General features: G+C 42.1%; 1 long non-coding RNA gene across 1 annotated transcript; it reads right to left on the bottom strand.

The window, feature by feature from the left end:
• Positions 1-1,164: 1,164 nt before the first annotated feature.
• Positions 1,165-13,047, bottom strand: LOC131834434 (uncharacterized). The gene is made up of 4 exons (XR_009354872.1): positions 12,408-13,047; positions 3,310-3,369; positions 2,358-2,449; positions 1,165-2,262 (listed from the first exon to the last, which is right to left on the bottom strand). It is a non-coding gene; the product is annotated as an uncharacterized LOC131834434 (long non-coding RNA).

The raw sequence follows: 13,047 nt of genomic DNA, 5'->3' as shown, positions 1-13,047 counted from the left end.
CCATTTTCTTCCAGTTTACATATCCTACTAGATACCCCAGTGACTGGTTATTGCTCTCACAGTGAAACTAAAGATATGCCAACTCTCTTGAAGCAAAGTCCAAAACTTTAGAATAATGCTTATATATTTGATTTATATAGTTTATTTCTCCCAGAGTGTTCATTTTAAATTAACTCCACATTGAAATAAGTGATCATGCTAATAGCTGACAGGGCTAGGTTAGGCTGACTTTGTCTTCATGTCATTAACAGTAACAAGAAAAAAAAAGAAAGTCATAGATCCATTTTTTAAAATACATTTTTTCTTTAAAAGTATTTATTTAAGTTTTTTTCAATTTTTCTGGTTTTTTTTTAATTTTTATTTTCAGCATAACAGTATTCCTTGTTTTTACACCTCACCCAGTGCTCCATGCAATCTGTGCCCTCTTTAATACCCACCACCTGATTCCGCCAACCTCCCACCCCTCACCCCTACAAATCCCTCAGGTTGATTTTCAGAGTCCTTAGTCTCTCATGTTTCACGTCCCCTTCCAATGAATTTAATTTACATTTTAAATTTTAAATTTTAATTTGTTTTTTTCAATATTAAATTTAATTAAATATATTTAATTTAAATTAATTTCAATTAAATTTAATTTTTTTTCTTTTAAATGCTGATAAATGCTGTCAGCCCCCAAAACTGTGGTCACATAAAGCACATGCAAAATGAGAAAATGGAATGCAGACTCACAAAAAAGAACCATTTCGCTTTACTAGGTCCTTGTTTTTAAAGAGTAGGAAATTTACTTTCCCAAAAAGGAACAAATTTAGAAGGAAAGAGTAGGACGAAAGTCACCTTCATCAGCCTATAAACATATACTCAAACCAAAAACACTGTAAACTGCAAAAAGATGCCAACTGTTTTTAAAAATAAATGGCAGACGACTTTAGGTAAGAATAACTTTCATGGAAATTGAGGAGGTAGAGGTGTTCGAATTGTTCAGGAGGCACCAAAAGCATGCGAATCATATTCTATTGAAAGGAAGGAAGACTGAGATTCTGAACAAGAATGTTTTATTAGGCAAAAAAAAAAAAATCAAAAAGTATATGTATATATAAATATAAATGTAAATATATATATATATATATATATATATATATAGAGAGAGAGAGAGAGAGAGAGAGACATACACACACACACGTGTGTGTGTGTTTGTGTGTGTATGCATATATACTATCCCAGTCCTAAACCCCAGCACCTGGGTTTGTGACCTTATTTGAAAATAGGGTCCCTGGAGATGTAACTAGTGTGGATGAGATCATATTTGAATAGCCTGGGCCCCTAATTCAGGAGGACTTGTGTCCTTCTAAGGGAGACTGTGGATACACAGATATGCACTGAGGGAGAGGGCCATGTGAAGAAGTCCAAAGTCCAAATGCATCAAGCTGGGAAAGTGGCCTGGAACAGATCCTCCCATAATACCTCCAAAAGGAGCATGGTCTACGAACACTGTATCCTCTAGAACTGTGATACTGTCCACTTCTGTTGTTTCAGCCTCTAGGCTTGTGGTATCTTGTAATAGCACCCCTAGAAAGCTAATACAACCCTGTTAGAGGAAAAGTAACCAATCAGAAGCCCATGAGGAATTGGAAAAGAGAAAAAAATCTATCTATCTATCTATAGATATGTTTATATCTATATCTATATGTATATCTATATCTATGTCTATCTATATAAATAACTCTTTAAAACATTGAAAACAAACGGACACTTGAAAACCATGTGAAAAGGAAAGCAAGCAAGCAAGCAAGCAAACAAACAAAAACTGAGCCCCAGGATTCACTTGAATTTTCACCTGGAATAGTTCTGGATGGTGCACGTAGGGAGGAGATTCCAAGGAAAAGATGGAAGTCTCCCTGCTGTGAGGAAAGAGAGATTGGGATTCAGGAAGGCTGGAGTGATGAAAAGGCCATGGGTTCAAGAGAGAAGTAAGTCAAGTAGAAATCAAACTCTTGGAAATACACACTGGAGTCCTCTTGAGTCCTTGGTCCATAGGTAGCAGTGTGTGTCTTAGAAAATGCTCCAGGTTCTGACAAAGAGTCAAGGCAATGGAACCAGATGGTTGCCAAGACTCCTACAAGGCTAGAGGTCATTGGAGTTCCAACCAGCCAGAGGGAAGTGTTCTTCTGGCTAAGTCACAATATTCAGTAGAGACTCGGTAAGGAGCATGAGTTAGGAGTGGGATGAAATGATCCCTCCGAGAAAGCTGACTCTAGAGCTTCCCTAAAGAAGGGGAGAATGACGTGAGCAAAACCTCTGCGTCCTGCCAGGAGGTCACAACGTGTAAAGAAGAGATAGATGGATATGATGTAACTCACTTGATCTATATTGGGACGAGGTCCGCACCACTATCGTGGCCCGGTCACGGTCCGCTGAAGTTGTCACGGAGAAGGAGACGTCGCCTCACAATCTAGACAGAAAGGTCATCGCAGGAGTTGAGACTGAGAACCAGTGAGTGGTCGGCAACGAAACTGTCGGGGCGTCGGTAACACCGGCGATGATGTCCTCCTGACAGTGAACTCGCTTCACCTCAGTCCAACCCAATGCCTCTTTATATACTGTGCTAAGTCTCCTTCATAAACACATTACATCACTTATTTTTCTTATGCTTACACACCAAAAACACACATGTCGTAAACATGTTTTGGTTTATGATATTTCGCACAAGTTAAAATATTTACAACTTGTTACTCCGTGCTAATCTTATCACTACACACGTATGGTCTAGGCTTATTTGCTATGTGGTATTTGCTACGAGGTTAGTTTGTTATCACTGCACGCATATGGTCTAGGCTTACTTGCTATGTGGTTAGTTTGCAATTTGTTCCTGTTTTTCATTTAGTAGGGATTTGTACTTACTATATATTATTTATTTATTCATTTATTTATTACACTTTATTTATTAAAGGTTCGTACTCACTACAGAGAACAATTGCAAAAAGGGTCAGAATTACCTACTAATCTCTGACTGCCCCTCTGACAGCCAATCAAAGAAGGCAGAGATTAGCCTCCAAAGGACTCAGGTCATCGAAATGAAGGCAATTCTAAAGGGAAAGGGAAGAAGGAATAGACAGGAAAAAGAAAATACGCCTAGCGAGGTAGTAGACTTCAAATTCAACATTTCAACAATGACCTTCAGAGTGAACGACTGAAATTCTATTGAAAGAAAAGACCTCAATAAGTCAGTGAAAAATAAACTCTACTAGGAAGGATGCAGAGGCTACTATAGATTTTGTGGAAAGAAAAAGGATGAAAAGGACTAGACCTTACCCAAACGAATCCTCAAAGGCTGCTTTTCCTAGGTCTTGAGAAGAGACAATGGAAAGACACCTGATAAATGAACAGAGAAAGAAGACATTTCAGAACACAAAAGGAGTCTTTTAGGAAGACATGGCTATCCTCAAGTTGTCTGCATCCGATGAGAAAACTCATTGAGATCAACCATATTGAAGCCCATAAAACAAGGCTAAAGACATTTTTTGGAAAGCTTTTCTTTTTTTCTTTGTGAGAGAATGAGTGAGAGAGAGCATGAGAGAGGAGAAGGTCAGTGGGAGAAGCTGCATCCCCAAGGAGCTGGGAGCCCGAGGCGGGAGGAGATCCTGCAAGACCGGGGTCATGACCGGAGCCCAAGGCAGCTGCTGAACTAACAGAGCCACGCAGGCACCCCTCTCCAGAAAGTGGTCCACAACAGCTGAGGGGCACCTGGGTGGCACCCTCAGTGAAGCGCCCAACTCTTTGGTTCTGGCTCAGGTGGTGATCTCAGGCTCTTGAGATTGAGCCCCGAGGCAAGCTCTGGGCTCAGGGCAGAGGCCACTGGGTCTCTCTTTTGGTCCTGCCCTTCCCCCCTCACACTCAATTGTGCTCTTGCCCTAAAACCAAGTATGAAAACCCTTCACAGAAGGGAAGTATTGTTGAGAGTGGGAGGGGTGGGGAGAGAAGTGACAGGCCCCAGGGCGAGCAGGAGGTGCCCGAGGTGCTGCCCGCCCTCCCAGGGCCAGGCTCCCTCAGCGGATGCCGCCTTCACCCCCGCCGCCCTCGGTGCTGTCGTGGCAGGGAGCAGCAGGGAGTAGCTGAGCCCAGGGAGCCTTGGGGCAAGCCTCCTTGAGCACCTCCAGCGCCCTCTGAGCGCGCTCATTGGAGGGTGAGGGTGGGGCGGGGCCACAGGTAAGTCCAGGGAGGAGGTGAGGGCGGTGCCCAGGTGCCCCCAGCGGGGGAGGGGCGGGCAAGGCCTGCGGAGAGATCCACTTGGGACTGCTGGAGCTGCTGCAGGGCTTCACGCTGGACTTGGCGAGGCAGCAGCCTGCGCACCCTATCCTGCATCTGGCTCTTTCCTTAGCAGGGAGCCGGTTTACCCCTCTCTCTCTGCCTGCCTCTTCTCCTCTCTGTTTGTCAAAGGAAGAAAGAAAATCTTAAAAAAATCATCAAACAACCCTCCATATTCTTGTCGTTCTTTAGAGCCCCATGCGTCAACATTTGATTTTTACTTCTTGAATTGAAGGAATTGTTTGATTGATTGACAAATTGGACAGAAAGACAGAGACACTGAGAGAGGAAGCCCAATTTGAGAAGGAGTAGAAGCCATGGAAGTGGGAGAGGGAGAAGCAGGCTTCCTGCTGAGCACAGAGCCCCAGGAAGGTCTGGAGCCCAAGACACTGGCATCAGGACCCCAGCAGAAAGCAGCCACCCAGGTGCCCCACTCCATGATTAAATCCGTTTTTCACGATTCAATCCATTGGATTAAGCAGCACTCTTTGGGGTCTGCCTCCTTGGGTTAACACTAACACATTGTGTTTTCCTTTGCTCTTTTGTGATCACTGAGGATTTCAGGAATATTTTCATGTTTCTTGGCCGATGGTTTTCTCCTTGGGATATTTCTTCTCTAGGATTTTCATTGTTTTGAAGTTACCTATTTATCCTTCTTGATTCCTAGTTCTCCTATCTAGAGTTGTATACAGTTCCTTATCTGGTATCTCCATAGAGCCTTTCATAGTTTTAGTCTTGTCATTTGTTGGGCAAGATTTTTTGTTTGGAACCTTGGAATGAGTAGAGTCCAACTTCCCAACTACTGCTGCCCCTCGGAACAATTTGTTACTTAAACTGTAACCCCTGGAGGATTTTACTAGTTACCAAGCACATTTACATATGACCTCTAGAAATACATATACTGGCAACAGGTCTTTGGGGAAAAGGATGATATATGACTGGGATGCCCAGCTTGCTCAGGGCGGAACACCGCCCCTTCACAGAAGCTGGGCAGCAGGGGATACCTCGCTTGCTCATGGCGGAATGCAGCCCCCTCACAGAAGCTGCGCTGGCTGGAAGCCCAGCCAGCCCAGGGCGGAATGCCGCCTGCTTCAGGAAAGCGGAGCACCCGGGAACGCCAGGTTAGCTCAGGGTGGAATGAAAACCGCCTGCCTCCCTTATCCGCCATGGAGCCTTTCTCTTCCCAGAAGTGCCCTTGTTAGTTAGAAGAGTTCTTACAATGTGCTTGTTTAACTATAAACTTTATCCTCCTTCTTGCTTGTCAGCAAGATGGGATTAACATTTGACCTTCCTCAATCCTTCTATTGGCTATTGTTTTCTATCCAATAAAAGTGAGACTGTAGAGTTGCTCCTGGCAGCCATCCTTTTCGACTGTTGTTCCCTGTTCCCAGTCTTTTGCAGCTGACTGGTTCATGCCTAATTCTTCTCTCGTCACCGACTGGAAGTGGCACCCAAGCTTTCTTGGGCTTCCTGTTTTTGGTGTTCTGTTCCACTCATCTCTGCCACCTCCCCCAGTTCCTCAAAATGGTTTTCTATTGTATCTTCCAGAAAACTTCTGATGTCCTCTTTAGTATGTCGGCTACATCAGTAGGGAATAGCATTAAAACCTCTTCTGTTCCATGTGGATATTCACGTCGTTGAGCACCCCTTGGTCAAAGTCTGCCCTTTTCTGTTGGTCTGTTTTCTCTGGTCATTTCAAGAGTCCTTTTGTAAGAAATCCTATCCCATCAGATGCTCCTCTCATTCTCTTTCTCTCTTACTCTTGCTCTCACTTCTTTCTTCAGATTTCCCAGGGAATGACAAGTCCTTTTCATTCTTGTGAAAATAGAAGAATTGGCTGATCCATGGACACCATTCTTAGTGATATACAAGTGTATATATAATAACTGATATGGAGATGTACATGTGCACCTACATATATATTCTTTAATCTATAAAGTATGGAGGTTGGATTAAGTCTAATGTCTCTCGTACAGCTTGATAACCTGTGACTCTTTGATCAATAACTTCCATTTTCCCACAGGTCAGAGAAACGGAAAAAAATGTACATATGAACATATGTAGCACGTTAAAAAATGGTCACAAATTCTATTACTCCCCATTCCCTTTGATTCACATGGGCTCTGTGACTGTGTTAAACAGTGGAAGAGAGTGGAAGAAACTTGTGTCAGTTTCAGGCCCAAGTCCAAAAGGAACCCCTCTCTTGGAACATTTGCTATTGGAGCTCTGAGTGGACAGGAAAGAAGTCCAACAACCTTGTTACAAAGACTGCATGGAAGTGGAGGGCCAGCTGAGCCTCATCTCCCAACTGTACCCATCAAAGTAACAGGCATGTGCATAAAGTCATCCTGAATGCTCTAGACAAGCAGCCGCCTGCTGAAGGCCACCACCCACTGACCTCAGTTAATGCCGTATTAAGCATAAAAATTGCCCCATGAGATCCTGCCCTAATTTCTGACCCCCAAAACATATGTAATATGACAAAAGGGTTGTTTTAAGCACCCAAATTTTGAAGTCATTACATAACTAATTGGGTAACATGGCAAATATGTATCCAAAATAATGTAAATCAAGGAATATGTTTAAAGGCACCAAGTTATCTTAAAAAGTTCTCTGAACACACAGAAAAACAGAAAGAGACCCATAACTACAGAGAACAAATTGATCGTTTCCAAAGAGGAGGCAGTGGGTGGACAGGCAAGATGCGTGGAGTACAGTGGGAGATAACAGGCTTCCAGTTACAAAATTAATAAGTTGCAGGATGAAAGGCACAGCATAGGGAATATGGTTGGTGGTACAGTACGGCGAGTGCAGCATAACATACAGACTTGTCAAATCTTATGTTTTATATCTGAAACTAATGCAACATTGTGGGTCAGCTATACTTCAATTAAAAAAATCAAAGGAAGTTTAAAAAAATTAAAAGTGAGCTCTGTTATCCAAATAGGACATACGAGATGGATTTCCCATCATACCATAAATTGAAAACGACTTCTCTTGATAGAACAATGCTTTCCTTAGTCTTAGTCCCTACTCCCTCCACAAACAAACAAACAAACAAAAAAAAACTACTTTTGAAAAACATCTTGGTATTTTGACAATTATAACTGCAGTGAGTGATGAGAGTGAAAAAAACTGATAATCCAAGTTTCCTCATTTCTTATCCCTTTTATGAAGATGAACAGTAAAATCATATGTAAGAATTAACCACAGAGAGAGGTCCATTTTCCACTCACTATAATCAAGCTGGAATTCTCAACTTTTATTTAGTATTAGTTGATTCTGGTGGCAAAGGCAAATATGGTTTCACTTCTTGGGCACATGAGTAAGATTTGGTTGGTGAAACAGACATACTAGGTTGGCCCAGGCATGCACTGCCAGGCTTCAGGAAACTGCAAGATACAACCTGACACTTAAAACTTCCCATCAACAACTACTGCTGCCCCCCAACATCTTGTTTCTTCCCACAGACAGCTCATACTGAGACCTGTCCATTGTCAGGGTCAAGCTAAAGGGGGATGCCCACAAACTAGGTGGTAAATGAGAGGATGCAACTGCAGCTCTGTGGGGATGCCTAAGGCCACTGAATGCCCCGTCATGATTCTCCAGCACAGATGGGGGCAGCCTGCACCACGTGGGTAGAGCTCTAGGACACAGAAAGTACTGGAGTGGCAGTCAACAAACAAATGTGTTTGTGTAATATATAAACCCCCATAGGGTTGTCAATTTGTGGGATTCACTTTTTATAACTGTTCACCCCATGACATACAACTTCAGGAAACCCAGAGCCCATGGATTATTGTTGAAGGGCACATTCAGACTCAATCAAAGTGTAACTAAGCGTAACCATACACATAAATACAAATATCATTAAAAATATCAATACCACCTCAAACTTTCTTTTTCATTCCCAAATGAGCTTTTATGGGTTTTAATATCAATTAATGTGCTTATAGAACTGGTAAAAAACAGTCACTGATGAAATTTTAAAATTACCACTCTGCTTTCCCTAATTTCTGTCAATGTACTTTTATCTCACACAAAAATGAATTACTAAGGAATAAATCATACTTCACTGAACACGTTTCAGCTGAAATGATGCACCCAGATGTACAGCTTTGGTCAGGCTTATGCTGTTGTTGTCAACATAGTATACGGGGTGTAAGAGCTACTGTCTTTTCCTTCTCCCATGAATATTAGTCCTAACAGATTCTTCACGTGGAAAGAAAACTTATTCTAGAAGATACACTAATTCCTCTCCTCCCTGGTGAAAAATACTGTTAGAGGTATTAGTTTTAGATGGAGAAGCAAGTTCACTTTGGAAAAAAGCACACACAAAAAAACCCCTCAAACATGACCTTTAATACAGTGATAAGGGTGAAAGTGTTAACTTCATTTGGAAACAGCACTCAAAATACTGTTTTGAAGAGCCTTTACAACAGCAGTATACTCTTTGAAAAGATTTTTCAGAGCAACTGATTGAATCATGTTTAATTTACCTAGGGACCATTAGATAAAATTTAAAATTCCAAACAAAAACTTTTAGGACACAAATAAAATTATATGTGCTTTTATTCCCGCAACTATCTCCAAAATCTAATATTCAATGGTTTAAATTGCTGCATTTCTCATTTGCAATGCAGATGAAGAGAGGAACACAGCAGACACATGTGAGATGAGGTGTGAGGCATAAAATGGAGTACAGGAGGCAACTGATCAGCTGAATAGCAACTGCCCCAAAGATGACCATACCCTGAGCCCAAGAAGCTCTGAGTACTTTACCTTACCTGGCAAATGGGACTTAGCAAGCATGATTAAATTAAGGTGTGAAGGGGGGGGAGAGATTATCCTGGATTACCTTGGTGGTCCCAATGTAATCATGAGGATCCATAAGGAGACAGGAGGATCAGAATCAGAAGGCAATGTGAAGTTGGAAACAGAGGGATAAAAGGTGGTGCAATGAAGGGCCACAAGTCAGGGAATGCAGGCAGCTTTAGAAGCAGGACAAGGCAAGAAAATGGATTCTCCTCTAGAGCCTCTAGAAGGAACACAGGCTGTTAACACCCTGATTTTACCACACTGAGACTGATTTTTGAACTTCTGGCCTCCAGAACTGCAAGATAATCAATTTGTGTTGTTTCAAGCCACTGAGAATTTGTCATTTGCTACAGTGGCACTAAAAAACTACTAGAAGAACACACTGTGAGACATATTGATTCTGTACAATGGCAGGGACCATTTCTAGGTAGGACTATCTTCAGGGTGTGGTAGTACTGGGCCTGGATAGTTGACTGCCAGCAACCTTCCTCCCTCCCCCTCCCTAAACCCCAGGGCACCGTGTGCCTCTTCCACTGCAGCCCAGGTGACTCACAGGAAGCTGGCCCCATCCACACTACAGGGAAGGGTTCTGTCATGGAAGCCAGTCATGTTCCTCCTGGGCCATTCACACAGCCAGCTGTACCACAGTCAGTGCCTTGTTACTGTTCTACGAGAGACAGTAACCTAGGTTGTCCCACGCACACAAATGGGAAGGGCTTTACAGAAATATCTGGGTTGTCTCTGAATGTGAACAAGGAAAGCAGTGCCCCCACTGTGGGCAGCCATCACACAGTCAGCAGGGGGTGGAAGACAAACTGGCCATAGGGAAAGGGCAGAGTAGGGAAAAATGGAGAGAATAATGGAGACAGTGTGAATAAAACACATTCTCTGCAAGCCCTGCCATGAGCTGCTTCTTCATGAGATTGAAGGTTTTGTTTTGTTTTGTTTTGTTTTGTTTACTCTTTAAGACAGTTTGAGTTAGGATGAGACAACCATCCAAACTGATTCAGGAGGTCAGACTTTACGGAAACTAAGAAAGCCAGATAATAAAAGTGACTCACATGTGTGAAAAGTTTCCTTTCCAACTAAGGGCGGGGGGAAAACTAGAACCTTGAATTTGTGGTTATTCCGCTATTCTTGCTATTTTTCATCACTCAAATGTATTTTTCAAGAATGAGGAACTTATTCTCAATAAATACAGTGATGGTTCCCTGGAAATTTGTAACCAAGTAGGGAACAGTCAGAGTCTCTAAACAGATTGTTTTGAATTGACTTAACAATCACACAAGATAAAACTGTAAAATTTATCAAAGAGTGGGACTGAGTTTCTTATATATGATTTCATGCAAATTTTTGTCTACCTGATGATTTTTAGTTTTTGTCTACAGGGTGAGTGAATAAAGGTGTCTCAACATGGTCCAGAACTAATGGTGTTCCCTGGCTCAATATGAAATCCAGGGTCATTTCTGTTTCCTTTTCCATGAACTTCTCCTTCCTCTCATTTGGTCTGTTTTTCAATCCGACTGTTTGTCTTCTTCTCAATTTGTAGGCATGTCAGAGACATGAAATCCTTGAACAACTAATGTTACAGATGCTTTTCACAGCCTGTTGCCCACATGCAGCTTTACTCTATTTTTTGATATACAAATCTTTTTCAAATTTTTAAAATAAAGTGGCATGTCATTTCTTCTATGGTCTGTGGGTCTTATCTCTACCTAAGGTAGTCTACCACTTCCCAAATTTTTACATGTCCCTAGATTGTCTCCAAATTCTTTATCATTTTGTTTGTAGAGTTAGAACTTAAATCAATTTACAATGTTAATCAATCTGACATCTGGTTACATATGTGATAGGAAGCAAGAGTTCTAAGAAAGAGAGTTCTTTCAGCTCTGAGGGATATAGCTTAAAGTCAATATTCAATGATACTCTGTCTCATTTTCTAGAAGGAACTGTTGGTTTCTGTTTGGAACTCTGACAATTTTTTCTTAGTCCCTGAAAGTCAAATAGGTTTATGTCTGTTTTGGTTTGAATCTGTTCAGCTAATTCTCCCTGGGACTTGAAGGCTTTATGAACTGAAGGCATGACTGTTTTTCAGCTCAAGTAAATGTTGCATTAGTTCAGTTATAACTTCTGTTATTTTCTCATTTTGTTCTCAGGATACTTGCAAGGTAGATTTGGACCTGACCTCAGATCTTACTTATTCGTTTCTCATTTCCATCTCTTTTAAATTTTCCTCAGTGTTCTGGGATATTCCTTTGGAAAATCAATTTTGTGGGGCACCTGGGTGGCTCAGTGGGTTAAGCCACTGCCTTCAGCTCAGGTCATGATCTCAGGGTCCTGGGATCGAGTCCTGCATTGGGCTCACGGCTCGGTGGGGAGCCTGCTTCCTCCTCTCTCTCTCTCTGCTTGCCTCTCTGCCTACTTGGGATCTCTCTCTCAATGAGGACACGTGCTCTGGACCTCAGTTTGGTCCTCCTCCATCAAGATGCTACCTGCCACTCAGGTTTGTAAACTCTTCCAGCTCAGGCCTAGTCACACTTTTGGGAACTCCGGGGCATCAGCGAACCTGCTCTAAGGGGACCATGCTTTGTGCATAAAAGCAGGCCCCTGCCATGAAGCAGCTCCTCTCAAACCTCCCCAAGTTGTCCTTCTCTACACAGCACAAGGTCTCTAAGCAACTCAACCTGCTGGGTAAGCCCATTTCTCTATGACCAAGGACCACAAGAGAGGGAAGGTATACCATGGGCCCCACACAGAAAGAGGTCTTCACTGAAAGCCTTTGAAAGAGATGGCCTTTTCTTCCAGGCATTCCATCATGGCACCTCAAAATCCTGAGATGCTCTTCCACTCCTCCCCCTGAGATGCCAAAAGGCACTTGGCAGTCGAATAGGTCCTTCCCACAGCCCACATTCATGATTCTTGAGGGCCTGCCTGGTGCTGGGGATGGGTGAAGGCAACACAGGCCCCTGGTCTTTTGCTCCGATGTCACTGATTCTTGAGCAAAGGAAGGAAAATGAGAGGGTCCAGGAGACTGCACACAACACCATGTTCTCAGAACATCTCCCTGGCCCCCAAGATCACCTTTTCATGGCAATGTCAGCAGAGCATGGCAAGTGCTACCTCAGAAGTCCCTCTGACACTTCAGCAACAGAGAGAGAGCCCACCCATAAACATAATCTCTAGAACCAGCATCCTTTAGGAACCAAAACCCCTATGAGTCAATTACTTTGGTATGTGTTAGTGTATTTTTACCTATGTAAGATATAAGAAAAAGAGGAATGACATACCTGTTTGATATGGGGCAGTACAGCAACTCGATTTTGAGTGTTTTGGATTATAGCTAGATACTTTATTTCCAAAAAGAAATTTATAATCCATTTAATAAAAACAATGTGAACTGCCATGTATGGAATTTTTATACTATAAATGTTTTCATTGTCTTGAGTTGTAGTAATGTACATACACTGGCGCTGGTCTCAAATGGGGGATGTCTGGAAGGAAACAGAATACATGATTAGGGGAGTGAGTGTAACCCACCACCCTAAACAGTTCAATTTCTCACAAACATATACCTCAGCTATATATTTGATTGGATGAATATCAACTAAAACTTTAAAATTAAAGTACCAGAAATTATTAGGGATGACATTTTTTGGTAGACTTGTTTCTGATTCTGCCTTGTGACCTGACAAAGGTGGGATGGTGGCTCCTGTTACTGCTTGCTTATTGCAGCTATGGCATACAGCGGTGGAAGTACTAAGTACTAAGCCACTAAAAAATTTGAGAAAGGATAAGCAATTCTAATAGTAAGGATATTTTCACATACATTATAACTAATATAATATTTTAGGACTGAAACAAATCTAGAAGAATGTACAGACATTCTTCATCATTTCAGGTACTTTAACATCCAATACTACCCTAATC

The sequence above is a fragment of the Mustela lutreola genome, chromosome 6, assembly GCF_030435805.1.
Source record: "Mustela lutreola isolate mMusLut2 chromosome 6, mMusLut2.pri, whole genome shotgun sequence".
Taxonomy (NCBI): domain Eukaryota; kingdom Metazoa; phylum Chordata; class Mammalia; order Carnivora; family Mustelidae; genus Mustela; species Mustela lutreola.
This window is presented reverse-complemented; position numbering and strand designations above follow the sequence as displayed.